The following is a 16971-nucleotide window of genomic DNA, read 5'->3' on the forward strand; positions in this document are numbered from 1 at the left end:
CCACAGCAGAATGAACTGCCAACTTATCCAGGACCTTTTATGCAGCAAATGTCCTTCCAGCTGCAACACAACACCGGGAAACACCCATGCACTCCTGCATTCACACACATACACCACGGCCAATTTAGCTTATTCAGTTCACCTGCACTGGATGTCTTTGGACTGTGGGGGAAACCGGAGCACCCGGAGGAAACCCACACAAACACAGGGAGAACATGCAAACTCAACACAGAAATGACAACTGACCCAGTTGGGGCACGAACCAGCGACCTTCTATCTGTGAGGCGATCATGCTACCCACTGCGACACTGTGACGCCTACTCAAGAGTAATTTACTTGACCCAATACTAAAAAGTCCACATACATCCCAATGGATAGATTAAACTCTAAATACTTCAGATTCAAGTCAAATTCAAGGACCTTTTAGATTTGTTTACAAAAAAATACTTAAATAATAAACAACATATCAAAATGTTTCAAATTAATGACACCATTTTTCATGCATATATTGACATTATTTTCTAAAACATTTAATTGGTTTTTAAGCTTGTACAGTTACATATAAATATGTACACAGATATATTCTTCTTTAGTTAGAAATTGAATCATTATGCAAAATATCTCAATAACAAAAAATCTTTACTATTATACTTTGTTCTCTGAATTTATACCATATATTGTCATGAACTAGTTTATTTTTCTTAAACATATGCAATTGTCTAGATAAATGTAGTCTTCTTATGTTAAAGAATAAAATAAGTCTGCAAATTATGCAACAAAAAAACAATTACTCTACTTCTCTAAAATGATTTATACAAACTGTTAAATTTATGATATGTATGCATTTATTGTAAATGCATAAATCACGTAACATGTGAATTAATAACTTTATGCAATGTAAATGCATAAATTTGTGAATATGAAATAGGAAAAAAGTGGGTAAGGCACTGTCGATAAAATCCAAGCTGTTTAACTGATCCTGCATTTTGATTGGTTATGTCAATTATATGTCTTTTAATGACAACACATCAAAAATTTGTTACACTGTTGTTTTTAGGACACTTAAAAAAAAAAAAAAAAAAAAAACATGTAGAAAAGGGATTTAGTCTAGAATATACTCTACACTGCCAGAATATTTATTGTACCTACTAGTGGTGTAACGGATCACAAATCGTTCGAGGTTACTAAAGTAACCCTTCGTTCCCCGAGGAGGGGAACGGAAGCACTATAAGTGGATTTGATTGTAAAATCCACGCATTGGGAGGTTCGGTTCAGAAGCTACTCGTCTGAAAGAGTATTGAACGGGCCAATTAAGAATGAATTGGCAGCGCAAGCCTGCGCAGGTGAGCGGCATAAGCAATCAACTGAGTATATAAGCTCACCTGGCGCCAGCAGACGCTATCCTTTTTAAGCTGAAGAGACTTTCAACAGCTAAGGGCCAGTCATTATGGCGACGGAGTATAGTGCTTCCGTTCCCCTCCTCGGGGAACGAAGGGTTACTTTAGTAACCTCGAACGTTCCCCTTCGGGGGGAACTTCAGCACTATAAGTGGATTTGATTGTAAAATCCACGCATTGGGAGCCCATTGAAAGCGCCATAATGACTGCACCTTACCAACACCCCCGATGAGGAGATAGTCAAGCAAGCGTGACGCACCCACATCATGGGGGGCGCGGTCCTCCAACGTGTCCCTGGCCCTAATTTATCCTACTTCAACAGAAGTTTTACGGATTTATATATATTTTTGGGAAGTCGTGAGCATCTAGATAATTCTAGGAAAATACGACAGTACGTTGGGAAGCGTGCAATCCCGATAGGGAGGACGCTGCGGAGGCCATCCGTTACCCAAGGGGGGATAGATGGCAGAATTACATATGGACTAGCCCTAAAAGGGGGAGTACGCATAGCAAAAGAGTGGTTAGCGGGGAGGGAAGACACGGGTCCGCCCAGGGGGGGGGACTTAACCGTGGCTGAATAAGCATATGGGATCGCCTAGTGGGGACCACGCATAGCAGGCACCTTTACCCAAAACGCGGGCTGACCAGCGGGCAGACCTAAAACGTAGTGGGCCAGCAAGTGACTCCTCCGCTGAGTCAGTGCTGGGGGCCACGGAGGAATCTGCAGGGCTCACCTGACGGGGAACTTTACTGACAGATAAAAAGGCGCACGTATCTCCGTGTTAGGGAAAATGGCGCAGCAAGCGTGTTTCAACACCCTACCGAATTGTTTCTTCAATCACCAAGGGTTACCTAATACCCTTGAGGAAACCGGCTCCACTCGCAGATTGTAAAACCTTGCAAATGTGTTAGGTGTCACCCAGCCCGCAGCTCTACAGATGTCTGTTAGAGGGGCGCTGCGTGCGCGCGCTCGAGAGGATGCGAAGCTCCGAGTGGAGTGCGCACGCGCTCTCGGGGGACGCGGCTCATCTCGGCTCTGATAGTGAAAGAAAGGCATCCACAATCTAGTGGGAACTTATTTCGGTACGGCACTTCCCTGCTGCCGACCGCTATAACAGACGAAGAGCTGCTCAGATGATCTAAACTCTGAGTGCGGTCCGGATAATACGCAAAACGCGAACTGGACAATAAAGAAGGGCTGGGTCTGCCTCCTCCGAGGGCAGCGCTTGCAGGCTCACTACCTCGTATTAAAACGGAGTGGTAGGAACCTTGGGCACATATCGCGGGCGGGGTCTCAGGACGTGAGAGAAGCCAGCCCAATTACAGGCACGAGTCACTGACCGAAAAATGCCTCCGGGTCCCCGACCCTCTAATCGATATCAACGCGACCAGCAGAGCTGTCTTCAGGGACAGAAATATACTGAGTCGAGGATCGAAGGGATCTGACGCGGCTTGTGTAGCGAGGGCGAGATCCTAAGAGGGCATGAGAGGGGGCGGGGTGGATTAATTCGCTTAACGCCCCTGAGGAACCGGATGATGAGGTTATGCGTTCCCACGGTGCTGCCAGCCACCGCGTTATGAGAGCGGAGATGGCAGCCACGTAACCTTGAGTGTGGAGGGCGACAGCCTGCTCTCCAACTTCTCTCGGCGTAAAGAAAGCACAACGCTGATCTGGCAAATTACGGGGGTCTTCTCAGCGAGAGACACACCATTCAGTGAATAGACTCCACGTCAGGGCATAGGCGCGCTCGGGGAGGGGGCTCTAGCCCGAGTGACGGTATTAGCCACCGCAATCGGAGGTTACCTAAGTCTTCCTCGCGTCTAAAAATCTCCAAAGATCGGCGAGGGTGCCAGGTGGTGCCCTGTCCCTGAGAGAGTAGGTGCTCTCTCGAAGGGACTGCCAGGGGAGGGCTATCGCGAGGGAGAGCTCTGACATCCAGGTCCGGTTGAGCCAGAGGGGCGCAACCAGCAACCTGTTCCTCGTCCTCCCTGACCTTGCACAGTAACTGCGCGAGCAGGCTCACTGGGGGAAACGCGTATTTGCGCGTGCCCCGAGGCCAGCTGTAAGCCAGTGCATCCGTGCCGAGAGCACTCGGTCAGGGAAAGAACAACTGGCAATGAGCGATCTCGGGGGAAGCAACAGAACGATCTGGGCTTCCCCGAATCGCGCCCATATCAGCTGAACAGACTCGGGGTGGAGTCTCCATTCTCCAGGACGCAAGGCTGCCGTGAGAGCGCATGGGCTGCACGGTTGAGCTTGCCTGAATATGAATGGCGTGCAGCGATTTCAGCCGCGGATGACTCCAGAGGAGCAGACGGCGGGCGAGCTGAGACATGCGGCGAGAGCGCATACCCCCTATACGGCTGATTTACGCCACCGCCGCCGTACTGTCCGTCCTGACCAGCACGTGTTGCCGCTCCAGCACCGGAAAAAAACGGTGGAGAGCGAGGAACACTGCCAACAGCTCCAGGCGATATGCCAATGCAACTGGGTACCTTTCCACAGGTCCGCAGCCGCATGCCCGCAACGCACAGCCCCCCAGCCCGTGTTGGAAGCGTCTGCTGAAACGACAACAAGACTGGACGCCTGTTCTAGAGACACCCAGGCCTGTAGGAACGAGGGGTCACTCCAAGGGCTGAGGGCGCTGCGACACAGCGCAGTAACAGAGACTCGGTGTGCGCGCGCGTGCCATGCGCGTCTGTGGACTCGATCGTGATCAGCCAGTGCTGAAGTGGTCTCATATAGAATAATCCGAGCGGCATGAAGCGGCTGCGGATGCCATATGCCCCAGGAGCCTCTGAAATAGTTTCAGTGGGACCACTGTTTTACTGTCGAGCTCTCTCAGACAGTACAGCATCAGCTGAGCGCGCTCTCCGGAGAGGCGCGCTGCCATGGTGACCGAGTCCAACTCCAGCCCGAGAGAAGAGATCCTCTGCACGGGGGCGAGTTTGCTCTTTTCTCGGTTGACCTGAAACCCCCACAGGTGGAAGTGCCAGAGCACTTTGTCTCTGTGCATAATCAACTGCTCCGAGAGAGGGCAAAAATCAGCCAGTCGTAAAGAAATCGAGTATGCAGATGCCCGCGAGCCGAAGGGGCGCTGAGGCACCCTCCGCGGGCTTGGTGAGGACCCGCGGAGACAGAGAGAGCCCGAAGGGGAGGGCTTTGTATTGCCAAGCTCGACCTTCAAACGCAAACCGCAGAAACTGTCGGTGGCGAGGAAGAGTGGAGACATGGAAATACGCGTCCATCAGGTCTAATGCTGCAGACCAACCCAGAGGACGAACGCACCGGAGGATGCGCTTCTGCGTGAGCATTCTGAACGGCAGCTTGTGCAGGCAGCGGTTCAAAACGCGCAGATCTAGGATTGGCCGTGACCCACCGCTCTTTTTGGGCACGATGAAGTGTGGGCTGTAAAACCCGCTCTCCATCTCGGCTGGAGGGAGCGGCTCGATTGCATCCTTCGCCAGGAGGACAGCAATCTCCTCTCGCAAGACAGGGGCGGACAGGGGGCTGACCCTGGTGAATACACACCCGTGACTTGGGGGGCCGTTTCGCGAACTGAATCGCATAGCCGAGTCTGATTGTGCGTATGAGCCACCGCGAAGAGCTGGCCCGCGCTAACCAGGCAGGCAGAGCTCTCGCTAATGGACTCATCGCTACAATCGCTGACGTACTAGCAGTGGGGCAGCGCGGAGTGGGTGTGCTGATCCGGGAAGCTCGCGGGTCCCACGGAAAAGCTGGAGGTGAGATATTTGCTCTCACTCCAAACCCGAGCTCCGGAGGGGAGGCTCGAGGGGTGGGAGAAAGGAGACCGTCCTCCCAGCGCTCGTGAGCCACTGGCGAAACGCACCGAATCTGCAAGCTAGAAAGCATAGCGTCCCAGACTGGCAGATTTCGGGCTGTCACATCTGGGGAAGTGAAAAGTGCCCTTTCATAATGTTTTCATGGCAGTAAAAAGTGCCGTTGTAAATGGGGCCCCGCCCTCCAGCGGGGAAAGAGCAAGTTCCCTCTTCTCCAGATGGCCTGTCCCAGGGGCGCTTCGCGGTCCGTTGCCGGACTTAGCGGCGTTCTGGGCAGGGGGGCTGCCTGCTTCCGAGGTGCCCGACGCGCTCGCTACGCCGGAGGCGTGTGCGGGGGCGGAGCAGCTCTCGTAGGCGGGCGCCTTCGGCGAGGAGCAGGTATGAATGGCACGGCGGGCGGAGCGGGCTACGGACCGCCGATAAGACATCACCCACCAACTGCTCTCTCACCGCCTTGAATTCCTGGGTGAATTCACAGACAGTGTCGCCGAACCTGGCTGGGGATATGGGGAAGTCAAGAAAGCGGACTTTGTCGACTTTGCGCATATCAGCCAGGGGTGGCGCTCCTGGACCACTAATGTGGACATCGTCCTCCCCAACGCACACGCAGCGGACTCAGTAGTCCGAAGAGCTAAGTCGGCGGCGGTGCGAAGCTCGTAAGCCTGGGTTGGACCCACCCTCGTGCAGCTCGGCCAGCGCCTGCGCTTGGTAGCGCTGGTAGGTGGCTATCGCATGCAAGGCGGAAGCAGCCTGGCCCGCAGCTATGTAAGCTCTAGCTCCGAGGGAGGTAGATAACTTACAGGCTTTGGATGGGAGACGAGGCGGACCCCGCCAAGAAGAGGCGCCGCGCGGATTTACCGCCATCGCGCACTCAACCTGAGGAATCGCCACATACCCCCTGGCTGTTTCACCGTCAAGAGTGGTTAGGGTGGAGGAACACGCAGCACGAGCAGAAAAAAGTGCTTTACAAGACCGCGTGAGCCTACTGTGCACCTCCGGGAAGAAGGGAACGCCCCTCTAGTCGGTCCGGCCGCGGAGCTGGGGGATAAACCATCTCCAACCCACGGCCGAAGCAGCCCGGGAAAGCACGGCTAACATATCCGTTTCAGGATCCGTAGTGACAGCGCTCACCAGCCCGAAGGGGGCGAGCGGGTCTGGATCATCATCGGACAATGAAAGCCCACCCTCCGATGCCGCGGTGGACATCTGGTCTCCGGTGTCATCGGGCGTAAGGGCTACCATCTGTTAGACGGATCGCTTCCCCCGCCCGAAGCTTGGATGGAGCGCTTAGAGGAGCGGGAGGTCCGCGGGCCCGTGGGCGACGGATTATCTCTCGCTGAAACCCTCAGATCTGCCCGAGTGCCCGCTGCAGAGCAGGGGACAACTGGGGTGGTTCGCCCTTTTGCAAAGGCTAACCGCGATCTTGCGCAACAGTCATGGCATCGCAATGACGACATGAACTGCCTGCGAGCAGCGCATTAACATGCTGGACCCCCAGACATGTAACGCAGTGCCCGCGCCCATCATCCGAGGACAGGAAACCACCGCATCCAGAAACGCACAGTCGGAGCGCCGTCCTGATAAGGACGTGCTGCACGACTGTGTTGCTCTTTCTGTGAAGTTTGCAACTTTATACGCACCGCTCTGGAGGACCGGACCCAAAGAACGCCAGGCAAGGGAGAAACCCAGCTCGACCGTCTGCCACTGCGTGTACACACTCTGGACCGGGAGAATGCTCTCGTTCGCTCAGAATCGCTGGTCACAGCAGGAGGAACCCTCATCGACTCGATCAGAAAGTCTCTGAAGCGAAAAGGATAGCGTCTGCTGGCGCCAGGTGAGCTTATATACTCAGTTGATTGCTTATGCCGCTCACCTGCGCAGGCTTGCGCTGCCAATTCATTCTTAATTGGCCCGTTCAATACTCTTTCAGACGAGTAGCTTCTGAACCGAACCTCCCAATGCGTGGATTTTACAATCAAATCCACTTATAGTGCTGAAGTTCCCCCCGAAGGGGAACTCATGATTAACACTACGGTTTCTGAGTCACAGATTGAACCATTTTTCGGTTTAGCAAAAATAGAGGAGACAATGTCATTTGCTTTTCATTTATACAAAATTATTACTGCAAAAAACATTGGTTTTAACAAACAGAACTTAGAACCTGTCATTTTAATAAAAATAAAATCAAGCAACACAAGATGGAATAAATCTGCCCTATAAGACAAAGACCGAGTGCTGTTCTTCAGAGGTGTTAGTGTGCAATTAACAGTAAGTAGTGTCATGAATCAAAGCAGTTTATCTGATTTAGCGGATCATGAAAGCTCATTGTACACCCATAGGAGAAACCATTCGCAAATATCAGTCAGGGAAGATGGAAGCAGTATAACACAAAATTGCTTATATCAATCAACTGTGACGAGATACTTCTGTACTGCCTCCATCCTGGTATGGAGCCAAAAAAGAGAGTGAAGAGATGCGCCAGGCATCGAAATGTTCTTCAGGGATGGAAACACGCTGTTAAAACAATGTTTGAGAGGGCATTAGGGAGTAATGTCTGAAATGAAAGACATGCCGTGCTAATGCTGAGTGCTTTTGTCTCTTGCAAATGCAAATGTTTCACTGATAATTAAAATATCCGCCGTTCAACAAAGAAAAGCAGCGGCTTGAGATGAGCGACTACACTGAGGATTCTGGAGATTAATATTTCAGTAAGAGTTTGTGTAAGAGAGTGGAAATTCCATGATTTAAATATTATGCAGCTGTGTAAAAATATTATAGTTGGTGCTAAATCTAACATTTATGTTTTTAAAGAGACATAAAATTCATGTTAGTTTTGAAAAACAAAAACATACCATGACATAACTAAATGAAACGTAACGAGACATGACGTGACATAACATATAATAGGGCTGAACAATATATCGTTTGAGGATGGATATGCAATATGTGTATCTGTAATAGTCACAAAACAGGATTAGATTATTTAGTAAGAATTAAAAGATAAAGAAATTATTGTTTTATTATTATTCACACAATGATGACCATGTTATTTTACAAATGATTGGTACATTTCTGTACTTGAAGACTGTTAGAATCCCCAAAAGTACTGTTTATTTATTTTTGCTTGTAATTTATTATAATTTATGCCGATGCAATGTAAAAAAAAATATATATATCAACCCAGGTGATTTAAACTAATGAAGTCCTTCCAAATAAAGTTAATTTCATTCATATTGCAATATGTATCGCAGCAAAACAAAATATCACAATGCCAATTTTTTTCAATATCGTGCAGCATGACAACATAACATAACATAACATAACATAACATAACATAACATAACATAACATAACATAACATACCATAACATACCATAAAATAATATAACAGTCTTTTACACAAAAGTCAAATAATAAACTGCATATCTGTCATCCATACATATGAAACTGAATGTCAAATTTAAATGATCATATTACATCTTTTCTGCTCATCAAAGCTGCATTTATGATATCTAAAAATGGCATAGAATTTTTAAATTGAGAAGCATTAATTAAATGAAAATAAATTTTATTCAATGTGAATGTATCATCTGATCCTACAGAAATCAAAATAAAATAAAATAAATAAAATAAAATAAAATAAAATGAGGGGTAGCAGAGTAATTAAACTGGCAGGCAAGACTAATGCAAGATGAAGGAAGAGTAACTGAACAGCTTTCATTTTAAGCAAATTAATTGAAAAGTGTCTCAAGTGGGCATAATTCTATAACTTTCCTCCAAAAACACACAATATAATTCAACTAAGGCTCCTTATGGATACGTACCCCTGTATACATTTCTGGTAAGCATGAAATATGTTCCAGGAGGGTTTTTTTTTTGCAGTTTTTGTTTTCGCGAATCCACCAGAGGCCGCTGTGTATGCTTTTTCAGAACTCAAATTGCTCTTGTGAGTGCCATTCGAGTCTGCTCTTCTTACGTAAATCCACCAGAGGCTGCTATCAACTGACTGATTTACTGACTGACCAACCCACCAATACCCCCACCTTTCCCGTCCTTAAATCTAACCGATAGTGTTTTCAAAAGCACCAACTGACCCACCCACCACCTTCCCTAAACGCAACCGTCAGTGTTTTTAAAGGCAATCCAGAAAAAAAAGCCCTTGCGACCGCCTGATTTTTACCACGTTTCCAGATCTTACCACAATCTCACCCTGTTATTTACTTGTATATTATTTATTTTTGTCTTGTCTTTTATTTCAAATTGTTTTTGTTTTACCACACTCTAGGGTTGTCCCAATACTGGAATTTGATACTAATCCGTACTGAAATAAAAAAAAAAAAACATTAATTTCTTGAGCGTTTGAAAGTCATGCGATCAGCTGGTTTGTCTATAAGCTGACATATGAGCGATTTGCTGATGAATCACGGCTTTAAAATGCTCCAGTGTCCATGCATATGTGGTTTCACACAGTAAACAGCGGTAAGTTCGGTTTACCAGTGACATTCATTTCTCAACAGTCATTTTTATTAAGCACGTGAACACAATGGTAAATCAGCAATGTTTAAGAATGTGATCCACATCACTTAAATGTTCGCAGGAAATAGACTTTTTAAAAATTTCTGTACCGATTAATATCGAATACTGAACTCAAACCCCATCATCGCGGTCAACTCCTCTTTGTGTCTCAAGTTCGCTGATGTACACGGCAAGCTACTAGGCAAACTAGTAACAGCGGAAAAGCCATCCACACAGATGTAAGCAGTCAGCTGGTAGCATGAAAAGAAACACACTCAAAAAAAAATCAACTAGGCATGTATTGGATTTACAAAATAAAATTTGGCAGATTGAAAAGAACAAAACAAGTTTACGTATGTTAAATGATTAATTCATGTTATTTGAACTTGAATCAAGAAATAATCAAATGAATTTGATCAGAACATGTTGATTCAATGAGACTGAGACGCTTCAAATCGACAACTCTCACTCTGGAGAGTCACTTCGCACATATCAGTAGGTGGCGGTAGTGCGTTTGGATGTCATCATACGAAAACAACAAGAAGAAGTATCACCCCGTGTTTTCGGCACAGTTTGGGAATTGGTTTTCCCAAGAGCTTGAATGTTATGCATGTTATGTTGTTGGCTAAATGTTTCTTTTACATTTTATATTACATATTACAATTATGGATATTACATAACATTTTGTATCAGAATATTAAAGAAGAAATTTGTTTAAATGTGATTGGTGCCTGCTAAAGGCTATAATAAATAACATGTTATATATATAACATGTAACATATATATAACATGTTTTCTGTCCTTTTTGTGTTGAATTACTTAATTTTCAATCTTGCTTCATAGTATTGTAATTTAAAAAATGTAATGTAAACAACAGGGCGAGGCAGTGGCGCAGTGGGTAGCACGTTCGCCTCACAGCAAGAAGGTTGCTGGGTCGCTGGTTCGAACCTCGGCTCAGTTGGTGTTTCTGTGTGGAGTTTGTATGTTCTCCATGCCTTCGTGTGGGTTTCCTCCGGGTGCTCTGGTTTCCCCCACAGTCCAAAGACATGTGGTACAGGTGAATTGGGTAAGCTAAATTGTCCGTAGTGTATGAGTGTGCGTGTGAATGTTTCCCAGATGGGTAGCGGCTGGAAGGGCATCTGCTGTGTAAAAAACTTGCTGGATAAGTTGGCAGTTCATTCTGCTGTGGCAACCCTGGATTAATAAAGGGACTAAGCCGACAAGAAAATGAATGAATGAATTTAAACAACAATATTGAACAAGAAATTTACTAGCTGATTTAACAAGACATAATTATGTTAAAGTAAAGCTTTAGTGTTACATTGAGTAAATTAGAATCAATTTAATTAGAATAACACAATACACACATTTTGAGTCAATTAGTTGCAAAAAAGTTAGACTGACATATTGAAACCATGTATTATCTACAAATGTGCTTTGTGTTCATACAACATGTTCAAAGCAGTTCAGGTTTCCTTGATTGGATTAGATGCATAAAGGGTGCCACGATTAAATCATGTTCATTCAACAATTTTTTTTTTTGAGTGCAGAAGCCATCATCGATGTCATACAGCCTCATATTGTTAGTCTTAAAGATAAAATGCAGCCATTCATAGCTCTGGCTACATAATTTTGGCTCTCCAGAAATGTATACAGGGTAACGTTTTCACAATGAGCCTGTGTTGCAACAATTTCAGCCCGCTGTATCTGCTTTATCAGACCTCCTCACAGGCTTAAGATACAACATCCTTCCATCTAAATGACCGGCACATGCTGAAAACTGTCAGTCCACATCTGAATGGAGGAACAACAGCACTTCCTCAGGGATTGTGAGATAGTGAAACACTAGCTTCAGATAACAGGCTTTTTTTCTTTTAGGAGCTGTGCTTGGAGAGAGAGATGATCAGTACTGATAAGATAAAGTCATGTTCACCCACAATAAAATAAAAATGTCTCCGATGACATTCATCTGATTCACTAGTACATAAACCCTAACCATTTGTGCTGCTCTTTGATGAGCTTATTTTGGATCTTGAGGAAAGATAATGCCAAGGTGCCATTACAGCCATCGCTGCAGCTAAATGATAATGAGTTTACATGGCGAAAACCTGAAGTGAATTGGAAATGAATATTCTCATTATATAATACACTCAAAACATGCATATTCAACTTCCATGCATGAGACATTCAGACAAGGGCAAAGTATAGAGAGGACTAATGGCTCTGTCAAAATAATACACTACTCTTCGAATGTTAAGGATTGTACTTTTTAAGTAACAAATTGGAATTGAGTTAAAGTGATCAAAAGTGGCAGTACAAGCATTTTTTTTATATATTCATATTCAACAAATAATCCTGAAAAAGAAGGTTTTAAGTCAAATAAAGGAATCACTTTATTTCTTTAGAACTATTGTATAGTTTTATACAATATAGACTGTCAAAGACTTTCCAAATATGTTCAGCAGCACAACTGGTTTCAACATTAATAATAAAAATAGGAATTGTTTATTAAAGTGCCTCTATTACAGAATTTTTTGCAGTGTGTAACACAACAAAGTGGATGAAAATATCTAGTTGCGTTTTAAATCTAAAAGTGCATGTATGTAGGAAATTCTTGACTCTCAAAATGAAAAAGCTGAGTCGTTAATATGTGCACATATGCAAACACTGAAGCGGATTGTGGGGGATGGGATTGCATTATGACCCAAAGATGCTGTGAGGGAAAATCATTTTAACTGCATACGTACAAGACAGTTAGAAATCAATGATAAAAGTAGATTTTCACGACAATACTACAATATAGCCCCCAAACTTGTGCTGTGTTCCTGTCGTTACAGTTACAGCAACTTAAAATGTGGGATTGTTACAAAAAGAACGATCAGTAACAAAGACTAAATGTACTTGGGATTTTGTCAGTACTGTTTATTTATACTAGCTTCTTCTTCCTCCAATTCACAGCAGTGCTTCCCACAGGTTTGAAATATATTTTCGTAGGTGGTCAGATTGAAACACACCTTTAACCCACATCACATAAATAGTTAACTACATGTGACAAATTTGATTTTTAGCATTATTATTATTTTCTGTTTTAAACTTTTTTCTTTTTAATGGGTTAAAGGGCACCTAGGTTACCCCTTTTTTCAGATTTAATATAAGTCTTTTGCGTCTCTAGAATGTGTATATAAAGTTTTAGATCAAAATACCCATCAGATTTTTCATTATACCTTTTACAAGATGCTGTCTTATACTGATTTCCAGCAGGGGGTGGTTTTGTCGTACTGCGCCTTTAAGCCGATTCTTTTCTGTTTCTACATGCCTCCTCCCTTAGCTGCGTCAAACAACAGACAGACTTAAAGGAAGGAGGTCTCACGTAGCGTTTGTGAGATACTACAGTAAGAACTAACCTTTACTAATCAGTATTGTGAAGTTGCATTGATGAGTCACACACAATATCGTTACAAAGTTAACGCATGCGCGCGCACACACACACACACACACACACACACACACACACACACACACACACACACACACACACACACACACACACACACACACACACACACACACACACACACCGCAGATGATACACACACGCAGGCAGGCAGACAGACAGAGCGCGCTTAGCCTAGTTAAGGCTAACCTCAAGTGTGGATATCTGTTATGCTAATGTACAAAATAAACCTGATTTAACTTCCACAAACCGGGATTGAAGCGTCTTCTTTTATAATTGTTCTGACCCGCGGCTGTGCTGATGAAGTAAAGCTGAAGTAAGACGCTGTAATTAATTACACACATACTCTGTTTTAAAACACTTTAAACATATGAAACTTACTCTTAATCACATTTGATGAAGATTGCTGATCCTAGCGAACAGAACAGACCTTTTATTCCTGGTTGCTTTGCGTATGTCTGTCTGGTCTTGTTGACATATACATGTGACTACCGGAACATGTTAATGCTCGCAGCTGTCAATCAATTCGGTGGGCGGGGGAATCGCACATCTACGTAATGGTGCGATCGATTTGAAAACAGCTCCAATTGGCCAACCCCTTTTTTTTGTAGTTAAATTGAAAAAAAAGGACTGGGTGTGTTCATATCACCCCAGTATGACGGTCTATACAGTATTCCAACACGCAGATCTGTCCAAACAGCTTGAAAAGTAGATTTTTTACCATAAGTGCCCTTTAAAGTAAAAAAAAAGGGTTAGGAAAAAATTGATAAAATTCACCTTAGACATTAGAGAATCGTTTAAACACTAGTCCTAAAGTGACATTGGTGAATTAGTAACGACTTCTGCTGTTCTGACGAAAGTAGTTCCTGATACAAAAGGGTTATAGACTCTCCGTGTTTGATTTTCTTTTTTATATACAAGATTGTGCCGTTGAACTGTTGTATAAACGCAATATCACACTCGTAGCAGTGCGATATGGCTGTATATCAGCACTGGTGGGATGCTGAGGCACTCAGCCTGCGGACTCGTGCCAACGCACGCCTCCCACCAGTGCTGATATACAGCCATATCACACTGCTACGAGTGTGATATTGCTCATATATATATATATATATATATATATATATATATATATATATATATATATATATTAGCTCTGTCAAAATTAGTGCGTTAACGAATGAAATTAATTTTAAATAATTAACGCGTAAAAAAAAATGCAATTAACGCAGTTGCTGTTTTTTTTTTACTTCCTGTTGTGGTGGACGTGTGTTCAACATGCAAGAAATGTGGCACTTTTTGAAGGTAAGTTTCAGTATAAAACAATTAGTTGCATCACCAGGCTCTCCAAAGTTTCATGCAATTTCGGGTGTTTCATTTTTAACTTTCGACTTCTGTTGTAAGTTGATACCGCATGGCGAACAGAAAGAAAATCCTCCGCATTTCGTGACTTGATGTTCCTTAAAGGTAATAAAATCACTGCTAAGGCTACACGGTAGAATTTTAATAAGAGTATTATCTTAATCATATTAAAATCGGAGTATTGGTGTCTTATGTGAATGTACCCAGAAAGTCTGGTGAAGTCACGAGCTGTCAAAGACAGAGCATTACTCTGCCTTTCAGCATGAGCCCTCCAAGTTTAGCGTTTTTCTTCATTAAACGCAACGAAAGCGTATGCTTCGCGTTGTTGTTTCAGAATCCTTGTGAAATACAGTAATACTTTAGGACGCTTAGTTTAAGCAAATTTGATGAACGTGATCATGCTTGTTGAATCTGAGGGGAGTCGCTCCAGTATGGAAGGCCGTTGGGGCCAAAACGTCTGCAGCGCGTTGTGTGTGTGTCTGTGTGTGTCTGTGTCAACTCACAGCAATAAAACTTTACAATGAGTGCAACAGTTTGTATTCTATAGTTTATTATTATAATTTTTCATTTTCCATATCTGCAATTCCTGTATTTTGGCATTTTTTTGCAGTCCACTAAGAATCCAACATGGAAATCAATGTTTTCTTTATTGGCATTGATTGTTTTGAAATATAAATGTCATTAACATGTCTGTGTTTTAATTTCTTTAATTAATATGGCTGTCAAGCCAGGATCTTGATGGTTTATTGTGGGTATGTTGTTTACATGAAGAAATCTGTGTTACAAGTTAAACAAAAATTCTATTAAACAATTATATATTGAATTTTAATCCTAATAAACAATTATATTTTGAATTTAAATATTTTTTGTCTTGCGTTTACATTAATTTTACATTTGAATAGCCAAAATTACAAGTTTCAGTATTTTAAATGTGATTAATCGCGATTAATTTTTTTAAAAAGATGTGATTAATTAGTTAATTTTTTTAATTGATTGACAGCACTAATATATATATAGTGCTGTTGAATCTGAGGGGAGTCGCTCCAGTATGGAAGGCCGTTGGGGCCAAAACGTCTGCAGCTCGTTGTGTGTGTGTGTGTGTATATATATATATATATATATATATATATATATATATATATATATATATATATATATATATATATATATATATATATATATATATATAACCTGAATAATATTTCACAAGTAAAGTGTTTGCATTTAAAATGCATTTATTTAGTCAAGCCTAAGTATAAACAGCTTCTTTCAAAAACAACTCCAAACCTTTGAATGGTTGTTTACTTATACAGCTTATATCTGCATTCAGAGTAAAGATATTTGTTGTATTCCTGTCTGAGTAAGATGTTACGTAAGTAAGATTATACAAAGATGTATAATTTTCTTATGTGAATAACTGGCTGGTGAAAGCATATCCTTTATTATTCATGAACTTTCAGAATGTAAAATACAGCAGCATATATTTTAAGACACATGATTTAAATTTAATTAAATTTATATTCATTATTTAAGTATAGCAAAAACTCACTGGTTCCGGAGCACTATATAGGGTAAAATAAGTATTGAACACGTCATACTTTTTTCTTAGAAAACAGGTGCAGTTTCTAAGGGTGCAGTTGACTTGCAATTTTCACAAAATGTTGATAATGACAAAAGTAATTCATATAAAAAGAAAACAAAACTAATTAATTTAGATAGTTTTGTGCAATAAAATAAAATGACAGCTGAAATTTCTCAATATTTAGAAAGCAACCCAAGCCCTTATCAGTGTAAATTAACATTAGCTGCTTCAGTCTACAATACCTAAATATGAATATGAAACCAATGTGGACATTTCAGCAACACAATGATCCCATTAAACTGTCAAGATTTTTAGACTTTGTTGATGTATGGGTAATTAAACATCTGTGGAATGTATGCCACTTCATTCTCCATTCAAGAGGCAAGCATCTTGTAGCTGTCATAATCAAATAAGTCTCTTATACAAAGTATTAAATACATTTGAGTAGTTCTGTATTTTCTCCTTGTGTCATTCCATTTTTATTACACATAACACATGTTAATTTTTTATTTATTTATTTGTTTATTTATTTATTTTGTGTGTGTGTGTGTGTGTGTGTGTGTGTGTGTGTGTGTGTGTGTGTGTGTGTGTGTGTGTGTGTGTGTGTGTGTGTGTTTTGATTGTTTGGGTTTTTACCAAATTTGTGTTAATTTCATGTCAACAGCTCCTTAAGAAAAATATTTAGCAGGAAAAATCATGATGCGTTTAATACTGTGTTAATATTATATATTTATACTGTATATAGGTAATTCTATGTACAGTATGTAACATAATATACTGTATATATATATATATATATATATATATTAAGATTTATTTTAAACTTAGCTTCCTGTTCCTTCATTTAAAGTCCATTCCCC

The 16971-nt window shown here is 42.5% G+C and overlaps 1 protein-coding gene across 50 annotated transcripts in view; it reads right to left on the reverse strand.

The window, feature by feature from the left end:
- Positions 1–16971, reverse strand: part of lrrc7 (leucine rich repeat containing 7) — a 246823-nt gene that overhangs the window by 91447 nt on the left and 138405 nt on the right. The window lies entirely within an intron of this gene.

This window comes from Danio rerio, chromosome 6, assembly GCF_049306965.1.
Source record: "Danio rerio strain Tuebingen ecotype United States chromosome 6, GRCz12tu, whole genome shotgun sequence".
Taxonomy (NCBI): Eukaryota; Metazoa; Chordata; class Actinopteri; order Cypriniformes; family Danionidae; genus Danio; species Danio rerio.